At 40.5% G+C, this 22,097-nt stretch overlaps 1 protein-coding gene across 2 annotated transcripts in view; it reads left to right on the top strand.

The window, feature by feature from the left end:
• The window catches only part of LOC308065781 (sulfotransferase 6B1-like), a 117,587-nt gene that overhangs the window by 17,259 nt on the left and 78,231 nt on the right, over window positions 1-22,097 (top strand). The gene's annotated exons all lie outside the window — the stretch shown is intronic.

The following is a 22,097-nucleotide window of genomic DNA, read 5'->3' as shown; positions in this document are numbered from 1 at the left end:
TATAACAAAGTAATATATATTTTAAGAAGTCTTGAAAAGGGCTGACTTATTTTAACGTGTTGAGCCAATTGCTTTTAAAGGCTGTGTCCTTCACATGTGAAAGCAATGGGACTCTGGCTCTGTGTTCATTCGGCACATCATCTGTATCTTTTTCCTTTTGTGCCTGCTAACAGAAAAGTTCCACAAGTGCTGACCTGAGACCTGACAATATCTGACATGATCAAAGAGCAAGAGCACAGCAGGTTGCACAGCCCTTTGGGGGAGGGGAGGCAGCTGCTGGAGGAAAAACGCATCAGGAGGCTCACAAGAACACCTCATGTACAAGGGGAATGTGGTGGCCACAGCAGTCTTTGGCATGATTCTCCTTGACCACTCACCTACGTTAGGAAGTCAAGAAAGTCATGATCCTTCCCTCTCCCACCCATGCACCCTAACCCACAGTCCCACCTGGGTATGGACGGTGTGTGCAGGCAGCCTGCAAAGGAAAGGCTGTGCTCAACTTCTGCTTGTCTTCATCCTCTGCACGCCATACCCTGGGCAAGGATGAGTGATCTCCTGGTGTCATACAGGTGATGGAAAAGGACCTTCATACAGGTGTTTGTATCTCCAGTCACAGCTGTTTCTTAATTAGGAAGCGTGCTCTTCTCTCCTGGGCAGCTCTAAACACAGCATGGGGAACTACACCACCACGTTAGCCATGCTACCTCACTCAGAGTTTTCCCAAAGAGAAGACTGAATTCTTTTGACTAAATCCCACAAACCTTATTAGGATGACTCTTACTAATGTGTTGCTGAAGAGACAATTACATACAGGGGGGAAAATTATGTGCTCAGTTTGACTGAGCCATTGTAAGAACCAAAGTCAATGCTGAGATAAAAATTCAGCATCAATTTACATGCACCTTCATCATTGTGAAACAGCCTGTGAAACCTCAGCAGCTGAAAGCAAGCTAATCACCTGGTTATGGAGTGTGCTATTCTGCTTTCCTGTGCAATTGCTACGCTCTAAAGTAGATGCAGGGAAGCCTCAGTGAGTAATTTCACTAAGTAATTACTCCAGGGTCACAGAAATGGTCTTCACACCTCATCTCGGGAAACTGTGATTATAAGAGGACAAATGTTTGTAGTGGTGTTACTAGGTGTACTAGTATAGACAAACATCATAGGTTGGAAAGCAGCATGTAAGCAATTTTATATTTTTTTAGTATGGGTGGGACATTCTGTTCAAGAATTTATATATTCACACACACAGTCATGGTATATTCATACAGAGTCAGCGATGAAGCAAAGCGAAATGACACATTCTGATTTGGCTTGTTTAAGTGTCCCCATGGTGGGCATTTGGCTACTACTTTTGGCTACCCAAGCTCTCTTGAATGCTCTCTCTTTTCCATGCAGTGTGAATCTTCATGTAAAACACATAATTTAGGGAGCAATTAGTCAGCTGTGCAAGACTGACTACTGGGATATTCAAAAATAGGAAACTTTTGCAACTGTCAAACAGTTGACAGCAATTGTCTAAATGGGTAAATTACAATTCTTTTGGCAATTTGTATTAGTTTGGCCTAGAGCAATGCAGATGTTTTGCTACTGTGAAAAGCAGACGCTTGGAGATGGGAACAACGAGCACAAATTAATTGTCATTTCCAGTGCAAAACATGCTTGGGAAAGATATCAAACATTCAACTAACACTACCCAACAAAGCATGAAATCCCTCATGCCCATGTTACTCCAGCTGTATGTGCCCTAGGTCTAATATAGTATTGTTACTATAGATTTTCTTCATCCTGTTGTTACCTTTCTGCCTTCTCCCATATAATAGCTTTTTCATTGTTTTATGTTCTGATTAGCTGGTCATTGGACAGACCTGCAGGAGAAGGCAAGCTAATCAGATGGTGAAACCCCCAGCTTCTTCCCTGAGCCGTGATAATGTGCTCAGATCTCCCCCAGAAGACAGCAGGCAGTAGGATGAGAAGGCTTCCAACTTCCTTTCCTTGTTAATCGCTGTGGAAGCATGGGATCTAATCTTTGCAGCAGTAATTCTAGTTGAAGTAGGAAAATTTCCAAATTAGAAACTTTTTTACGAAAGCTCTCCTTCAGTGAGAATATAACAACAATTCCATGACTTTACATGTCAGGGGAACGCATACAGCGCTGAAGAAAAACTGAGTTGTTGGTTCAGGTGATTATCGCTGTGTGGCAATTCTGGTGATTCAGGAGACAACGTCCAGCCAATCTGTCTTTCTTTTCATGAACAAGCTTGCATAAGGCTGTGAGGAATTAACCACTAGTGATTTCACAATTAAAAACAAAAACAAAAAAAGTCTGGTAGTCGGTGGGAAATTACAGCCGGCTCTCAGAAGTCTTCCTCAAATCTCTGGTAGCTGAATTTTTTGGGAGAATAAAATGTACATATGCTATAGTGCAGCAGGACAGGGGTATGCCAGAGTGGGCTGGCATGAATCGTAAGGATGCTTCCAGTGGCCATTGAAAGGGACCTGAGCCAGGGGACAGAAATATAGTCTGGTGACATTGTTCTCAGATTAAAAACACTTAGAAAAAAAAATCTACTTCTGACTAAATAACTCATTTTCCTGTAGTTTTAAAAGAGAATTACAGAAGGCGTGCTGCTTTCCACCACCTAGACATGTCCTGAAACTCAGTAGAAAACCTTAACCTGAAATGATCTGGACTGAGCACTGCTTATTTAACTTATTAATGATTTTTCAGGTATATTCTTTGAAGATGGCTGTGATAAGAAAGAGAAAAAGAAATATTCCTAGATCAGTAGAAAAATAGCATTTGAAAGGGATGATGTAGAGTCAAAGTATCATGATAGAGTGATTGTGCTGGGTTTTTTTCCTAAGTATTTTCTGATACCACTTCCCAATTTTTTTCTCTTTCTCTGCATGGTGAGATCTTGCACCATCTCCTTAGTGCTTTCCTATGGAAAAACCTTCTGAGAAGTTCCCTCCCACCTCCCACACCCCTTGATGTGCTTTGGTAGCACTTTTTCTTATTTTTTTGTGCTCCTAAAATACAATTATAGCACAATAGTACTACTCGCTATTAATGTTATTCAACAGGTGCCGAGATAATTTCTTCTTTCTGTTAGAAACTGGAAGGAATTTACTGTGATAGAAATATAAGAGATAAGAGTGCTAAGTTTGTTTTCCTGTCATTCTTCTATTCTTATTTGTATGGACTTCATTTAAAGTCTTCTTCACCAGCCTTTCTAGTGGAACTGCTCCATATTGCCACCATATTGTCACATTGCTTTCTTTTGGCAATGCCATTATGTACTTGTCCACAGCTGAAACTGAGATGTGGTACGACCCATGTGACAAATTCTTTTTTAACAGGAAAGCTTGTGCATTTTCAGTATTGCTTGGGCATCTTGCTTGCTCATGGTGCCCAAGGTGCAAAAGAGAGGCAATGGGCAAGATGAAGCATGATGAAGTCCTGATGAAATAACAGTAGGTGGGATATATGTGTTGCTGATGCATCCTTGGTGTAAAGCCAGAGCTGCACTGTGATGTTCAAATAGTGAGTAAAAATAAAACCTAGATACTGCACTGCCCTCGTGATTAGTGCGCCTCTTTGCAAGAACCAGCTTTTTCTAAAATAAAAGTAATGATATAATTATTCTAACACCAATATATGAGTTGCCTTCTAATCCAAATTAAAGCAAGGGAAGAGAGAGGTATCTAATTATTGCGCATACAAATCTTGCTTTCAACACTTCAGATTTGGAAGATCAATTTAAGTGCAAATGGCTGCAAGCTGTAGGTCTAATTTAGTGATAGTACAAACTACTTAAAAGGAAAAAATAGAGACCAGATGAATCATTGTCCTCAGTGTACGAAAGTACATTTAATGTTTCAGTGAAATTATTGCTTTATCATAACTTTAAATTATTTTGCTTTAACTAAAAAAATGTCTTCCATGCTGTTTTATACAAGTTATTAGGCAACAGTTATTGGAAACCACAGAAGGGCGAGAAATTTATTGTTAGTTTTAAAAACTTTCCTAAGACTTGTAACAGAGGTAATATTATGACTATGCCAGGTTATTTTAAAGTTTGATCATATTGTAAGAGATTTCATAGCTCAAAAGGTGAAAAGATTGTTTCCATAGGTCTCAAACATCTGAACCATTAGAGATGTGTGTGGTACATATGAAATTTGTTACGGGAGTAAGTTTTGTATGGATGTAACGGGGCATGAAGTCTTTCATATCTCTGGAGGACCAAAACGTTGCCTTTACTTTGTAATCAAAAGTACTTGATGTGTGATTCAAAAACATTGTGTTGCACAGAAGCAGAATATTTCAATTGTGATACAGACAGGAGGCTCTGATGTAGGAAAAGAAACTTCAGTCAGTGCAAATTAGCAGCCTTCACAATTTTAAAGATATGATAATAGAATGATTGTACCAATGCATGGCAAACACTAACCCTAAAACTCTGTTTCTGAAAGGGGAACAAAGAAGTCAACATATGTTTCAAGTGTGGGTTGCTGATATTTAGACAGGTGGGTCTCTTCTGTGCCTACACAGGTCCAAGATATTCATTGGTTAAAGCACATCCCATTGCTGTTTTAATTTATCAGTAGTTTATTATGCATGGCTACTTATATAACTCAATTTTCAAAGTTAAGACAATGAGAATGAAAGGAAAATAAGGAAATTCAGACCAAAATTCAGAAAATGTAATTTCAGTTTTCCCCTGCAGTAATCTTCACCCATTGATCCCCACTCCCACCCCCCAAACTAAGTGATTTTGATAAAAAACTTCACTTTTTCCAAAGAAGAAAAAAACCAAACCCACCAAACCCCAAACACATTTAAAAACAAGTTTCCCCTAGTTTAGAATTGTGTGCAGAAAAGGAAAGCGTTCAGTATTACCTTGTCTCTTACAGTGTAACAGCTCAGAGGACTAACCCTGTGGTACGAATTTTTGGTCCCATTAAATGAATGGTGAAATCAATAGTAAAATTGTATCCATTAAGAGTGATTAACAGAACACGAGCAGAGTGTATCAACGAGGATGTTCCTCTTCATGTCAAAATGTAGAAGGTTGAGAATCTTAATGCCCAGAGACAAGTAGTATAGAGTCCTTTCTAAACACATGGGAGAAGATCATCTTTCAGCTGTATAGCAAAGTGACCTGTAATTCTTACTGGTTCAACTATAGGAAGCTTTGGCTAATCTTATTACTTCTTGTTCATAAACTATTCATCTGAAATCTGTAGAGAATCATATTAAAATAGAAGTGCAGTTCCTATGAACACTGGCATTTCCTGGACAGCATGTTATATGGCATTTGAAGACCTCAGGAAAGAGAACATAATTGAATATCCAAGGGTCATGTTTTTTGACATGCTGCTGCTGGAACTGTCTCAACAGATGACAATTGTAACAATAAACAGAAGATGAATTTCATCTAGACATGACAGATATTGTCAGAACCAGAGCAAATCAAAGCTGGAGAAAGAATAAAGTCACAGGAATAAGCAGTAACAGCAAGTGCATGTGTAGGTATTTAAGAAGCAAGTTTCTTTTCAAACAAAGGGACAGATAACATAAACAGGAATTATATATGCCTGACATACCCACATCCCACCACACACTCCAATGCAGCCCCAAGATCGAGCTGCTGAATTTTCTTATTTCTTAAATAAAAACAAACAAACAAAAAAACCCCCACAAACCAAAAAAAACACCAACTCTTATGACCTGGAAATAGTAATAATAATATATTCTGGCTTTACAATGTTTTTCAACTAATCTGATGTCCTGAGTAACATGGGGCAAAATTTTGTCTAGTAGAGGTCTGACTCAAGCTAAATAACATGTTTAGCTAACTTTCACCATCCAGAGAGGCATTCAGGACTGTCAGGAAATTATTTATTTTAATGATTTTGCTGCTATCTCCAGTGTTTTCTTTCTAGTTGGTAGTTACCTTTATTGAAAATGTTTGTGAAGTTTTGTCCTCTTTCTAATTTGAAGTTTTCTGGTTTTTATTTCTAGCTATTGGTTCTTATTCTGCCTTTTCTAAACAGAATTACTGAGGCTAAAAATATGGTGATGTAAGATGAAAGCAGTATCTGGAAAACTCTCTCCTTTTCCAATGTTCAGTTCTAAACAAATCCACTGATTGCTTCGAGGTTCAATTCTGTTAAATATGGATGTAATACCAAAAATTAAAATCCTGTCAGTTTTATACTACTAAACAGCCTCTTACCAGAAATAAGATGCATAAAATATGTAGACAGTTCTGAAACTATATCTCAAGTTCTTTAATAAAAAAAAAAAAAAAAAAAAAGAAAGAAAAAAAGATAGAAATGTTGGGGAATTAGGAGTTTATCAATTAACTGACCTCTGAAAGAACAATGATTTTGCAGAAAAGGAGAGATGGAAGAATATGGTCCCCATTTCACACTATAAAATGGGTTTTATATGTATAAAACTGATGGAGAATCACAAATCAAAAGAAAATGAATGACGTGTTGGGGAAAAAAATCCTGTTTCTTCTATCTATACTATCCCTCTGATAAAAGTTCTGTTAACAGCTGAATGACAAATGAATCCTTTGAGATGAAGAAAATTGATTTGTCCTATACATATTTTGGGCTAGATCCAAAAAGAGATTTAATCACTGCACTGAACTTGTGCTGGCCCCATTTACCCTCAGACAATATACCTAGTGCTACTCACACATGCATATTAATCAGCTCTGAAGCACTTGGGTACCTTAGTTCACATTACTAAGCAGTAAAAGCATCTCTGTTTTTACTGTCATCGCAGACATGCATCACACAGCATTCTGCCTCTTTCCAAATCCCCAGGGAGCTCCAATATGCTCCTAGCCAAGGCAGAGCACTTCCCCAAGAGCGGGAACAGCCCCAGGGAAAGCACTACTACACACACTTGCAACAGAGATCTTGGCTCTGCTAAGTGCAGGCGAGAATAACTATCCCCAAGGACCATACCAGCAATAACTCTCTGCTTGGTGTTGCTTTCAAGGGTTACCTGCCCCCATTTCCACCATTTTTCCAGAAGGCAGTAGGATCCACAGATGCATCATCAATTAAAAAGGCAAAACTTCAAAACACCTTCCTCAGACTGCCTGCAGACCCACCTTGCTGACTTCCTATGTTCTACCTAGTAAAGTTTAGACCTAAATCCTAATAATGGGCTTTTACCCTGCTGGTATTTTAGTGTGCTTCCCTAATGCTGATTTACAAGGGTGTGTATGGAGCCTGCTGAGGGTCACAAGCAGTAACAGCTGGATGAGGGAAGGTGGCAATGCTAACAGCGGCAAGGAGGCAGAAGGACATGAGACAAAGGTCGTGATGACTAGGGACTGACAAAGCTAGGCAGGCATTGCCTCCGCCTCCCCTTGAAAAGTTGCAATAACTCTGTTATCACCTTGAAGAAGGTCTTATAACCTTGCTGGAGTAGCAGTCTCCGGGTAAGAGTGATGTGGCTAACAGGCTAGTCATTTAGCTAGAGTGGCACAGCTGTTTGGCATCTCTTTGCAGCATGCATCAAAGTAATGTGTTTTAATGACCCACCATCAGGAACTTCCCTAATGAAGACAAGCAAGGAAGGAGTGCAAGGTAGGAAACAAATCATCACAGATGCACTAATGTGGCTAAGAATGACAGTGGCATAAGTTCACTTATTATTGTTAGTTGCCTTGCCAATATGTGCTTGTCTGAACCTAGCACAAGAAGAACAGCTTGTGCAGGTGCGTCTTAATCCACAAGATAACCCGGGGAGCACTGATCAGTGTAAGCAGTAGGTTTCCTCCAAACATGCTACTGGCCAAGCTGGATTGCTGTGTTTGTGTGTGTTGCTGATACAGTGCCTTGTTTTGTTCATGGGTTGGTTTTTTGTTTGCTGGTTTCTTTGTGAGCGTGATGATGGATACAAAAGGGTCATAAATCATAAGCTTTGTGCTTGATAGCAAGAATTGCAGTCCAAAATCTTTTTTTTTTTAAAAAAAAAACAGAAGTGGGTAGTTTTAGGGAAGGAACCTGAAGAGCCTATCTAGTATTTTCTGCTATGCCAAGGTCTGATTAAGTCTGATCTGAACTATACTTAGGTACTTTTAGGTAACTTTAGAAAATCTGCTGAAGGAGGCAGTCTCCACAGTCACCTATGCTAATCTATTCTGGCGATTTACTATTTTCATGATTAGAAAGTTATTTTTAATAATGACTACCCCAAATCTCCCTTGTTGTAATGTAAACTCATTGCTTCTAAACCTTTATGAGCTCTGGACTTGGAGAACCAATCATCCTCTCATTTGCTGCAGTTGTATTTTGTGTATTTGAACATTGCCATTTCTCCCTTCTGTTGTTTCTTCTTTGACCAAAAAGCCCCAATTTCTGGCTGAAACGATGCTGCATTTTAAGGTATATTTGCTGGCAGGGATCAAAGCACAGGAGACTGTCATGACTGAGATGCACCTTCATTATTCTCAGTGATTTTCAATTATCAACTGTCCAGCTAGAAAAGGGCAAAAGTTATGCAAATGGTGGGCACATTTTTTTGTAGCATATAACTGTGTTCAACAAAAATTAGCCTAAAATCCTACAGAGCTGGAAAGAGAATTATCTCTTCGATCCCTGTTATGTTTCACCACCTGCAGAATTCTCTAGGAGAGGTTAAATCTTTCTGCATATGATAAGTCAAATTCTGTATTGACTCTCAGTGAGACTAAAGCTCTTGCTGTTAGCTAGGGTTTTGGAAATGTCATCCTTTGTCTTTATGTTTCTGATTCTTAGTTATGAAAGGTGCTAATGGTATTTCTGTTTCCTGGGGTTGTAGAGCAGTCAGACCGGACAGGCTACCAGGTGTTGCAGTGGGGAGGGATGCTAAAGACCTGGATCCCACATCACTAGCCTTGTCAAAAACAGAACGCCAGCAACATCATGTTCAAATTGTTTTGGACCTTGGCAACGCTGGGTTTAGTGTTCTCTCTTTTTACCAAATGACCCACTGTCTGCAAAGTCAAAACTATAAAAAAGGAATAAAGAAGTCAAGAATGGAGGGAAGAACTGTGAAAAATGGAACCAGATGCAATGGCATTCCCACAGGTACAAATGGTTCCTTTTTACATTATATTATTTTTGATGATTAACAAATACGCAAAGGTCTGTGGCCCTGAATTGTTAACCTCACTGGTTTGCAAAATTAAATGTGAAATCTTGTATGTCCTCTTAGATTTGGGATTTACCTATTTCTATATGTGTTGGAAGAGACTAGATGCTGTAGGAAAAGCCCCTTACGATCTTCAGGTTTAGGTGTAACTACCTCCAGCAACACTCCAAACTATAAAATGATGATACATGTGAAAGGCAGCAGGACCTCCTGCTCTCTGTGTTTTGGTGACAGGTCCCCTCACTCCTTGTTTCAAAGATGCATTCTCCTTTTCATGTGTGTGTTTGCACTCACTAACTCTTTCCAACCAGTTCCTGGTCAGCAGCAGCGGCAGGATGGGCACTGCTGACACCAGGCTGCAGGCTCTGCCCACCCTGGGAGGACAAGGGTGCTGGAGGCATCTGCAGGCAAACTAGATTTCTGGATCCTGAAATGGGTGTCCCTAGGAGGCCCCTCTCTCCAGGAGGTGCAACATGAAGCCAATGCCAGTAAAACCTCTGCTACTTCTGTGAAAACAGTCACAGGAATAACCACTATAACTAGAGTGCATGGATAGATATACTTTTTTATGTAAGAAGACTTCAGCTCATTTACAAATGAGGTCCAAGCTTAATTTGCCAGTGTATTGAGGGGCAGTAAAATCTGAGCAGAGTGGCAGTAAATTCTCCCAAATAGATGTGTATTTATTTAGCTTTAAGTACCTTCATGGTTCCTGGTTTCATAACCTCCCTTAGCTACTTATTCTAATGGCTATAAATTTTTTTATCTTGTTTAACCTAAATTTTCACAAGTGCAGTTTCAGCTCGTTACTGCTTGCTCTATCTTCAGTGCTAATGAGGGAATTTTTTATCCTGGTCGTCTTTAAAGCATCTTTTTGTCCATTAGTAAAATGTTAACGTCCCCTCTCAGTTTTCTTCTCCTCTGCTGAAAATCATCAATCCTTCACATTGCTGGGCCTTTTCCAGGTACTTTGTTTCTCTACTTGAAGTCTTTAATCTGTCTGTCTTCAAGCAAAGCACCTGGATTGTGAGTGCAGTGCTCCCTATGGAGAGCCAGTCAGTACCACAGAGAAGCATCTCCTCCCTTGGTTCGCAAGCACTGCTCCTCCAGGCAGCAGAGCAGGGCTCTTGTGTCTCATGTGACAGCGTTAACCTGCCTGTAGGTATCCACTGGGATAACAGGATCCTGCTGTGGGACAGTTTGCCATCTGCTGATCCAAAAGTGCTTAATAGATGACTGGTTTTGATCACAAGTATAGGTTGTTTTCTTGGGTCAAGTTAAGAAAGGGTGTTTCCTCAAATCCTTTATATTTGATCAGCCTGTCAGTTTCCCAAGAAAGATGAGACCCTTGTGTCCTACAAGCCTGTCTGCTACTTGCGTTTTGACAGCCCCCTGTATCAGAGGGTGGTTCGACTGATCTATTCAGGGACCCCCGCTGACAGCATCACTGAGTCAGATCCCTTAGAACAACTACTCAGATCTCTGGAGATTATACAAAATGAATTTCAGCTGAAGATTTATTATACGAACTGCAAGTTTGTGACAGAATAAAGTTTGAAGATTGTTGATCATAATACACTGACTGCAAAGCAAGCATGAAACAATACACTTAACAGCTAGCAGGAGTGAGTTATAAAGTTCTTACCCAACAGGCATCCCTATGGGGGAGCAGACAGGTTAAGCCTGTCGAATGATCCCAGAAGTTATGATGGAGTCTTCCCTCCCCTCGTTTGTTCACTTTTTATACTTCATAGTACATTGCATATTCGTTTATCATACACAAGATTGGTTTCAAATTTCTCCCTCCTAACATAAATTAGTACACACAGTCAGACAGCACTACTGAAGTTCTCTGCTAACTACACATGCTCCTCAAATGGGGGTTTGCCCTCTTTCAGGGGGGCTATTTGAGTCGGAGGTCACGATCTCCCACTACCATGGTTATCTTTGTCCTATTTTCAACTAATTTTTCTGTTGATGTCGGTGGACTGCAATACCTTATCAGCCTGTCTCCTCTTACAGCCAGAACTCTCCTCACTTGAAGGCTTCTTTCTGCATAACTTAGGTAATGGTGTTCTTTGCATTGTCTGTTCTTTATTTCACACCCTTCCCAAGGCTGACTCCCTTGATCAGAAGCTCTTCCATTCATAATGACTTTTAGAGAATGGGTCAGCTTAACCAAGCTTTATGCACAGATTTGTATATAGTTAAACACTGAATCAGAGTGTGGTAACTTGGGAATTTAGACAACAGTTCCTCCCCTTTTGGACTTACTTCAGTCTGGAACTAGTCCATTTTCTTTACACGTAGGTGGAGCTTGAGTGACTCTAGTGATACATACTGTTGTTACTGATCAGTATCACATGCCCAGTCAGGCGCAGCAGTACCCTGGAGGTGGGTAGCTTTGGGATGGAGGTGTGCATCGGTATTACAGTGAGATTATTTCATCTGAGGAAGGTAATTTCACCACAATAGTTGGCTCAGCAGCAGACATCTTCTCATACATTCTTCATGTGACAACTGCTATCCAGCTTACCAGCCATGTGGTACCATCAAGTTCCCATTCCTGCAAGGAGTACAACAGAGCCTGGCTGCCGGGTCTCCACTCCACTCTCCATTATGGCTATCGGCATGTGCTGAGCTGGCAGAGTGTGTTGCTTAGGGAGCCGTGGTAGATTCTGTGCATGCCAGCCATCCTGAAAGTGACAGCTGTATTTTACCCTAAAAGCTTTCCGTAATACTAAGTTTCTATTATGTTCCAGTTTTCTCTAATTCCCCCCGCCCCTCCCCGCCAAGTAATTTTCCCACATCTCATTTCACTGGTGTAAATTTCTGAGGTTGAAAGAATAGAGATTTTGCCGAGAGCTCAAAGATGTAAATCAGGCTATCTTTAATTCCTTGAATAAGGGTGAACTGGGCTCCAGAGTGGTGACATCCCTGGGGTTGAATACCTGACCTCTACGCTCCTGCATGGCACACAAAGGACATCATGGTGACCCACAGACTGGCCACAGGAGTTTCCTGGGGACATGGTGCAGGGCTCTTTGGGGAGCAGGCAGGAGGTGAACATCTAGGGCAGAGCCAAAAGGCAACTGAAGGAGCATAGCTGTGGCAGGTGGTACATTGCATATCATCAAAATGGATTGAAAAGCACCATTACCACACCTTTTAAGATTGGCAGAATGACATGAGAGACCATTATTAGAGCGGCCTGCAGCTGGGAGACCTTTGCTTTGAAGAGGAGTAAAGGTGGGATGAGAATACAGTGGCTTTGCAAATCCACACTGTGGGCCACATTTCCAGCTGGTACCACTCAGCTTTTATCTTCAGATATGTACATGAGCTGAAGATTTTGGACAATATATAAATCTGTTTGTGCATGTACATATATTCGGTTCATATTATATGCCTTAATCATGCTGCTTAAGATCTCTCTTTTATAATATCTTCATTTCACCAGAATTTTTCATCTCATCAGATTGCTGTCTTTACAGCAGTTGCTACTAAAAAGCAGCATTATGCTAAACTGTTAAAAGCTTCCACGGTGCTGTACCCTCTTTATAACCTGGTCCAGCCCTGGACTCTTGGCATATTATCTCTGCGTATAATTTTCAGCTCATCGTGCTTTGTCCTTTGGGAAAGGACTGCTATTAGAACCAGAAAAGTAGCAGTGCAAGTTATTTATTTTCCATTCCTGGTAATGACTCACTGTTAGTTAATGAATTGGAAAAAGTACGTGAAATTAATGGAGTAAAGTGTTGTCTAACTGTAAAGCAGGGGATGCTGTTCCCAGCTCTGTGACTCCTCCCCAGGTAAAGGTCAGGGACTTGCTGACTTTGGGCATGTTTTTCTTTGTACTCTGTTTCCTAGCTGAAAAATAGCACCCTTAATCCCATTGCTTGTGGGATCAGAAGAGATTTGCAAACGCAAAGAGAGCAATCAGGCATTTAGCATCTATTGCAAACTAACAGGTGCCTAATTCACACTTGTCCTTTAAAGAAACCCTCTCTTAATTACTATCACAGTGCTTGGTAATCCTGGGATAAAGCTTCTGTTTATTAAAGGATAAACCAGAATTATGAATCCTAGCTCTGTGAGCTGCTGGGCACCCAATTGTGTACAGTTTTTGACTAGGACACTTCAGATCTGCTTCTATTTGCAGCTCTGCTAATAACCTACTACAGGGCACTGAGCAAGCCACATTCCCTTCCTACTGCCATCTGGTAATGGGCTTCTGATGAAGTAACAGCTGATATCAATATTGTGATATTGACCTCTCCGGGTTCTATAGATAACAAATGCTATTTCAAATTTAGCAGGCATTATGATTATTTGTTTTCCTCAGCACAGTGGCATTACACTGTGTTTGCAGTTTATCAGCTTTTGGCTTTCTTAAAGCTTACTGTGTCCATTCAGATCTAAAAAATGAGATGCCTATGTATTACTTATTTTGACAACAGCTAAGTAGAGGTAGAAAAATTAATTACTTTACTAAGTATTAGCCCTTTTTACACAATTGCACCTACATGTTCTACTTAGAATATACGATTTTTTGGGGAATATTGTTGCAGCTGTGACATGTAGAGGTAAGTGAACTAAGGTTCATTGGGAAAGAGATTGCCTCTTGGCACGGACTGTACCATATGAATCTGGGAAGCAACGCTGCCAGCAGAATGGCTGACTGAGCAAGGAGCAGTGTGCTGAAGTCCAGGTTCCCTCATGTGACTAGTAATGTGCTGCTTCCCTAGCTGTATGGGTCTTCTCATAGATATTAGTGGGCAAGGATCAGTTTAATGAAAAAGTGAAAAAGAAAAGATGAAACTGTTCTGGAAGGCTTAGCTGAGAAATAAGATTCTTAGCAGACGTAGAGTGTCTTCTCCTGGAAACAATCCTGCAAAGCTGGTTTGAAGTACATAAACAAGGTTGCCTGTGGAAACTAATGGTATATCTGAAATCAGATAATAAAATGTGGTGGGTTGATTTTTTTTTTCTTCCCCACATTTTTTCCCTTATCGTTGCTGGATGAGCAGGAACAACAAAGGAGACCTTCTGAAGTGGTTGGGAAATATGGCTGTGTCCAGAACTTGGATACAAGTTGCAACAAAACCCCTTCCAGATTGCAAAAAGAAGGGATGGAGACCCAGCTAAAAATGTGAAGTCAGGAAATGTCTTTACTAGAACCTACTACCAGGTTTTGAAGCATCCTTTTGACCAGTAATACTGGCTTCATTTGTGTGCTCTACGTTACAGCCTCTCAAAAGGCCTTGGGGTCGTGCCCTGAAAGCAGAACTGCTCTGCCTTCTGTGCATGTTCTGATTTTTATTTATTTTTTAAAATTAAGTTTCCAGTTTTTATTCAATAAAGTTTGGCTTGAATTTCAAAGCCTTTTGACCTTTCTTGGACGGCTCATTCCAGTTAAGTTCAACCCACAGCTGATTCAGAGCATGTCACAGTCCCAAAGGGCACCTTCCCCCAGTCTGTCCTCATCTCCTTAAATTGTCATTGTCCTCCTGGATTTTGTCTAGGACACATGGCAGTGTCCTAGTCTGTGTTACCGTTTGTGGTATGCTGCTCTAACATGCCAGAAAACAGGGTTAGCAGAAACTGGAAACCCAGCTTCCCAAAGGAAGTTTCATTTAGACAGAATTATGAGAAAGAAAAGAGAAGAGAAAAATCTGTAATATCAGGCTACACACACACACATTCATCTTGTGCACATGCTGCCTCGCTGTTCCAAGTGACTATTTTCTAAGACATTTCAAAGCATCAGGCTAAAAGAACAGGATACATTTGATGTTGGATCATTTTGTACTAATGATGACATTACCTGATGAGAGAAAACACTGCTGAAACTCTATTCATTGACATTTAGCAATGTCTAATAAACAGGAGTTAAAAAGAAGGTGTGAAACACTACTTGTATTCAGCATGATAATTGCAAGTGGGAGTGTGATCTTTCTTCCCTTAAGTCAATAAGAAAGCTATGATTAACTTAGCTTATACCCAATACTATTTTTATTTACTTAATTGGCTTCTTCTAGATAGCTTTTCATGAAGCATGCCTGGGAAGTGCATTTAGAAAGCACTCCAGCTCTGCAGAAACTGCTTTTCTGTTCCCCAGTGGCACCAATTTTGACAGAAGACAGAAATAGATGTGGGAGCTGGCACTCAGAAGTTGTGGGAAAAGCTGAATAACATCCACCCAAGGGTGATAGATTTTGAGAAATTTTGCTTGAGGACACAGCTTATCTAGACCTAAAGGGTATCGGAATTTGAGGTCTGGACCAACTCCCGAGAATAACCACATTCTGTTCTCTGCACCGGAAAAAGCTTAGTCTGTGTTTATCAGCAAAATGGTTTTTGTATGTCAAGATTATTGTAGTGCATGAAAGAAAAGTGATCATGTCATATCTGCAGTCCCACCTGCCCTTTCCAAAGTACCTTATGGAAGTGTCGGGGTGGCAGACAACATCTCAACTCCATTGTATTTTCTGGGGTCATATGTCTTCTTAACAGACTAGCAAGGTATTTTATCACTGACTCTGCAATACTTTTGTTCAGACCTCACATGTGAAAAAGAAAGCATCCAGAGCATCCAGTGGTATCTGGAAATAAGTAAGCACTGACTGAAAATGGGAAAACCCAGCAATGGAAATCAATATTAATTGTCAGATTGATTAAATTATTAGGAAGGTATCGGACATGTTAGCAGTAAATGTCTACAGATGTGTGTTTCAGAGGATCAGTAATACAAAATATTTTGAAGTCTAGGTGGAAAATGCATCCCTTGTGAGTGTAGCAGAACTGTGATTTTCAAAACCATGTTAGTATTCACCTTCTAAGTTTAAAGCTGTGGAGTGACTTGAGGGCCATTTCAGGCAATGTTAGGATGATAGAGAAGCTTGCAACAAAAATGAGTATGAGGTGGGCAGTGATAGGTGTCTGCTGTATATTAGGATTACTGTAAGTCAGTATAGCAGTCAGCAGGATTTTCCAGTAGGATCTCATTATGTTTTGAAGAAGTACGCAATGCCCTTCCTTTCCACACACTTCCTTCCCACAGGTTTCTGGGTGGTTTTTTACCTACCAGAATTTAAAATATATGACACTTGCTGTTTCCATTTTTCTCTGACTCAGTTGACATTGACAACTGTGTCAACGAAATATTTCAGGAAGGAATGGGCCCCTTGATTTAAAAAGGTTCACAATGGTATAACCTGAGAGGGAAAAAATGGGATAAAAATTATGTATCAACAAAAGTAGGTCTGGAAGTATGGTTCAAAAATTATGGTGATTATGCAAGAAGAAAAGCCTGTTAAAGGGGTAAGAGATGTAAGCTATCAGAGCCCTAACAGCCAGTTGTGGGTCATCTTTTGTACATTGAGCTTCACTTGAAGGTTGAGGTTGGGAGTATTCAGATAGGAGAGGAAAGTGCAGGGGATTTCTTCTGATGAGCTGCAGCACATTTCTCGCTGGGAGAAGGTTGCAAAGGTCTCTGTCGTGTTTCTGGTGGGGAAGAGTGAGGTGGTGACCCCCATTTGAGGGTCCATAGCAGTTGGCCCTGGATCTGCTCCCCCCAAGACAGGCTCAGCCCAGCTCCTTCCCTCCTTTGCCATGTGGCAATATTATCTCTCGTGCAGGGCCCTGAGGGGCTGGGGAGGAGGGCTGGCACGTAGCCTCGGGTCTCACCACAGCATTGGGATGGCACCTGTGCAGCTCACAGGAGACCTGGGGCCTGGGAAGCCTGGGCAGAGATCCACACCCAGATGTGGAGCTGCAGTCTGGGCTTGAGAAGGTGGCTAGAAAAGGGGGCAGGAAGGCAACCACAAGCCTAAACTGTACCTTTGCCCTGGCTGAACGGAGTGTAGCAACTTGCTGGCTTTGTCTTTCCAGATTTGCTTTCAAAAAGCCCCAAACTGGGTCTACTGAATCATGCGTAGAACATCTGGTTTTTTAATATGTAACTTTCGGGAAGACTGTGTGCTACTCCTAGGTTTTTGTATTGTTTTGTTTTGTTTTGTGAAAATACCAAGATACTGGAAACAAAAAGTGGCTTGTTTGTCTACTACTGAGCTTTCTTAATTATTTAAGGTATGAAACACTCATTATCTAGATTCCAGCTAACTGGTTTTTTCCATCACACTGCACCACTGAAATGGTTACATAATATTAATAGATGCTTTACATAACATTTCTGAAATACTAAAAAATGAGCATATTTTATAGTTACCATCAGAGGTTTCGGTAGTTCTAATAAATAATGATAATGGTGACCTGGAAAAATTTACTCTTCACTGAAGTTTCGAATTCCTGGCTGGTTTAACAAACTGCAGTAGCATAGATTGTGTGATATAAACTTTGAGTAAATTATCACATGTAAAAAGCTGTCCATCACCTGTATTTCTAATGCTACCTATAGATTTTATTGCTTTCTGAGATGAATCATTTAAGTACTGACTTTATATTCAAAGATCGCTAACTGGAGTGTGTAATGAAGCCCAAGAATGTCTTTTTAGATGACAAATATACTGATATTTGTAACTGATGATGTGTGAATGTAAGCTTGTGAGTTGACACCAAGCTCATATCACTTGCAGTTAGTCTTTCCATTGTAGTCATTTACTCAGCCCAAGTGAAAAAGGTACTGCAAACATCAGTGAAAGCAGACTAAATAGAAAAATACGTGGATTGTTGGATGTGTAAAGTTGGAAATGTCAGATTCTTGATTATCATTTTGTCATCAGCTGTATATGAGAAGGATTTTCAAACCACCTGTTTCTGTAGATTTTCTTCACGATCTGAGTCACCAGTCAGCTACTCCTGCTTAGGATAAACTGGTGTCATTCTCATTTGTCTCCTTCTCTGGAGATGTTCAACCCCCACCCCCAGGATGTGATTCTGTGCAACCTGCTCTAGGTGAACCTGCTTTAGCAGGTGGTTGGACTAGATGATCTCCAGAGGTCCCTTCCAACCCTGACTATTCTGTAGTACTGTAATTATTTTGCTATATATTTATTTTCAGTAATTTGTGATTTGCATTTTTTCCTGATTTAGCTATTCACTTTGAGACCAATCAATATTCCTTAATAATTGTATAGACTCTTGTTGCAGCTCCTGCTGTTCAGGATACCTCGATCTTCCTACATAAGCAATGCAAACCATCTTGTTGATCACACCAGTATAGATCAATAGTTGCCAGAACTCTTTTCTCGGTGATACATTTATTACTATGAAATTCTATTGGCCACATAGCAGCTATTTGTACATATTGCCATTTTAGACATATAAGTAAACCAGCTTTATAAAAGCTGAAGGGCCCCCATTATATCAAGACTGAGATAATTTTCTATATTTTGGTCACAGTCTTGTACTTCTGAATGGATGGACTCTCCAGTGAGCTCTGGGCTCTGTGTCAGTGCAGAGATTTGCATGGGCAAGTTACACGTGTCTCTGCTGCTGGTGGACAGCTTGGCAGCAGCTAGCAGGCGTTTGTAGAATGTTGCACTATGTTTTCTTCTATTCCATTGGAAATGAATAATTTTCAGTGTTAGTAAACATGGCTACCTCAGCAGGGAACTTTCAATTTGTAATAATTTTCTCATAATACAACCAATATTATATAGCCTGTGAGAACAAGTTTGGATTTTCATTATCCATCCAGTCTGAGAATCCACGTGTCAGTTTCTATAGGCCAAAACCCCATGAAAGACACTCATACATTTAGGATGTATATTTACATGATACACATTTAAACATCAATAGAGCTTGAATACTCTTAGCTACTCTAGAATTGAAACTCCAATGAATTCTGATGATGAACTTAAGTGTGTCATCAATATGTTTTGCCAAAAAAGGATTTTCTTGAGATCTCAATGCTAGCCATTTTTGCATTGTAATGAAGAATTTTTGAAGAAGAAAGAAAGATTAATAAAAAAAAAAGAAAGATAAAAGGAAAAGAACGTAGGATATCATCACACTACAGGCTACAGGATAAGGGACTCCTAAAAAATTATTTAATCTGTGTTTCAGATTACTCAGACCGGAGGCTTGAACTTCAGACTCCCTTATTGCAGCAGTGATGTGCAGAAAGGGATAATCAGCTAGTGTCAGGATCCTGCATGCATGGGAGAGGAAAATAACTCTCTTGATACTCTAGACACTGGTTTTGTACCCTGTGTGAGCTGTCCTGGGCAGGGTAGCCTGGCTCTGCTCTTCACTAACCAGTCCCACCTCAACTTTTCTTCTACCTGACCCTTCTGTGGATCTGGGCCACTACTTTCTCTGCAGTTGCTCTACAAAGAGAGGATGCGCAAAGGTTGGGGGATCAGTCTTGCCACCTCTCCTCTTACTTTCTGCATGGGTGCTCTTCCTCCTCCAAGCAGGAGGAGAGCAGGGCTGCTATGTGGGGCCAAGGGGCTCAGACAGTGCTATGCTGGTGGAGGGGCACCAAGGCCCACCTGGACATGGAATGGGGTCTGCAGGGTGACTCCGTTCCAGAGAGGTCATATCTGGCAGGCATGAGGATAGCAGGGCAATGGGGATAAAAACATGCTACCCATTGCCGCTGTCCCCTGGAATGGCAATAGGCGGTTGTCTAGAGGTTTAATAGCACTATACCTAGCAATGTGATGTTTCTTGGTATTAGTCTCTTGAAAAAATACACCTATCATGACAATCCCTTGAAAATGGCCTAGTGCTGATACTACTGGTGCTAGCAAAGTGGCTGAGGACCTGAATGTTTGCCCATCTTTCATATTTTTATGAGAAATTTTATTCTGTTCTTATTTTGTTGGCAAGCTTCTGACTAATTTTGTTCAGCACATAACCAATGTTCAGGCTGTGGATCCACACATAAGAGAGAAGATTGGCATCTTGTTTTTTTCCATCCATTCAGAAAACACTTGTTTTTATATAAAGGTCTTAGGCTTCTTTTTTCCCTGGTTTGGAAAATGCTGAGTCCCTTGATCTTTGGGTCTGGTTGCTGTGGGCTTTAGTGCCAGCAGCAGTTTGCTGGATTAGGTTTTTCTTGTCTGCCTGGAAACCAGAATCCACTGTGGGGATATTGCAAGCTGCTCTTTCACATGTTAAATACTCCATCCCAGACAGCAGAACCGGTGCTTGCTAGATACTGCTAATAACTTAGTTTGGCAATTAGCTGGATGGCGTCAACATAGTTTGGTCAAGGAGCATCAGTGGAAAGGTGCAGTGCACCTTTTCACCTGTGCATGGAAAGCATCCATTTCTCTCGTGGAAAGGCAGCTGGTTTTCATTCCTTCTGTGCAGGAGGCACCTCCTCTCAGGCACAATGCTGCTTCGATGTCTGATTTGACAAGAAGATATTTTCTCAGGGCAAGGTAGTAGGGCATCAGGTCCCGGTAAGTTTGATATAAAACAGGGTGTGAGAGGGTAATAGTTGCAAGTCAGACAACAAAATGTTCAAGAGTTGAACAGTGAAGGTAGGGGCAGTCGTATGATCACAGGATTTCCGTATCTTTACATCCCTACCCACTGCCAGCATGACAGCTTCTCTCAATGAATTCCCTTGTAGCACAGTAAACTGTCTGTTTATTTTGCTGCAATTCTGTATTTTCTTAAACAAGCTGATGCCAAATTGTGCATCTACTTGATAAATGCATGTTGTGACGACTGTTATTTAACATTTGCTGTTCCTCTGTGTATTTGAGTGGGCTATGTGATTTACTAGCAAGGTATTTTTAATTTACTTTATAACCACTTCCTTGTCAGGTTTTGTCTGAACCAGCTGCTAAATTCTTATTTTATATCTATGTTGACTTAATCTTTTCTTCAGGGAAGAAATTACTGTACATAATGATAGACAATTACTGTGACATGCCCCTTTGCATGAATATCTCAACTGCTTTCTGTTTCTTTGTATCACATATTTAATCTAGGCTTTTTATTCTGAATTTCCTCATCTTGTGTCTGTTCCCTGTTTTGTATTACTTGGTTGTCCAAGTGTTCTGATTTGACTTCTTTGTCTTCCCTGTTTGCAGATGAATACGTTCCCTTAATTCATGTGCTCTCTTGTGTCTTGCTTCTGAGGAGTTGTCTGCTGCCTTTATTGCTCTAACTCATCTTTGAATTTTTATTTCCCTAACTCAACCATTAACTGCCTTATCTTGGGGGATGTTTGAGTGAAGTAAGGTTGAAGCTAATATTCTTGTGAACACCATTACAGACTTGACGTAAGTTAATTACTATTATCTACTTTGTTCACATTCTTGCATTTTCAAAAGCATTTGGCTATTTATACACCTATTGCTTATTCAGAAAAAATAGGGGGTTTTACAGTTTTTTAAGACAAATTTTAAACCAGTGTACATTGAAAACTATGACTTTGCTGACATCTAATTTTTCCTGCATGGAGACTTGCTGACCTGAATGACTCATCAGCCTGCTGGCTTTATTCATATCTAAAGTCTTTGGGTAAAATTTTCAAGCTGAGTTAGAAGCCCAGTTCCTGTTCATTTTCATTTGGGGCAGGGAGGGGGGAATGTTGGAGGCTTGTGAGAAGCAGCCATTTCTCAAGCCCTGAATTCCTTGCTGGCTGGTACAAAGTAATTTTTCAACATCTGTTGGGGTTTATGAATGGAAGACTTTGAAAAACAAAGTTGTTGCTGCCACACAGGTTTGTGTACTATCGCACTTGGGAGAAGCTGGGGTTGAGGACTTCTCTGTCTCCTTCTGCACTTCCCTTCTTTTTTGTTTCTTATTTACCAAATGTTTGGCCAGTTTCCTGGACAACGAAAGTACAATCCTTTGCAATTGATTTTTCTGAGTCACATGGATGAAGGCTTCTATGTTACCTCTAGTCTGCCTACGTTACCCCTACTCAGTCTTCTAAACCTGATTTCCAATACTCTTCAGCCTTAATAACAATGCTCTAGGACCAATATTAGTAATT

This window comes from Falco punctatus (assembly GCF_963210335.1).
Source record: "Falco punctatus genome assembly, chromosome: 6".
NCBI lineage: Eukaryota > Metazoa > Chordata > Aves > Falconiformes > Falconidae > Falco > Falco punctatus.
This window is presented reverse-complemented; position numbering and strand designations above follow the sequence as displayed.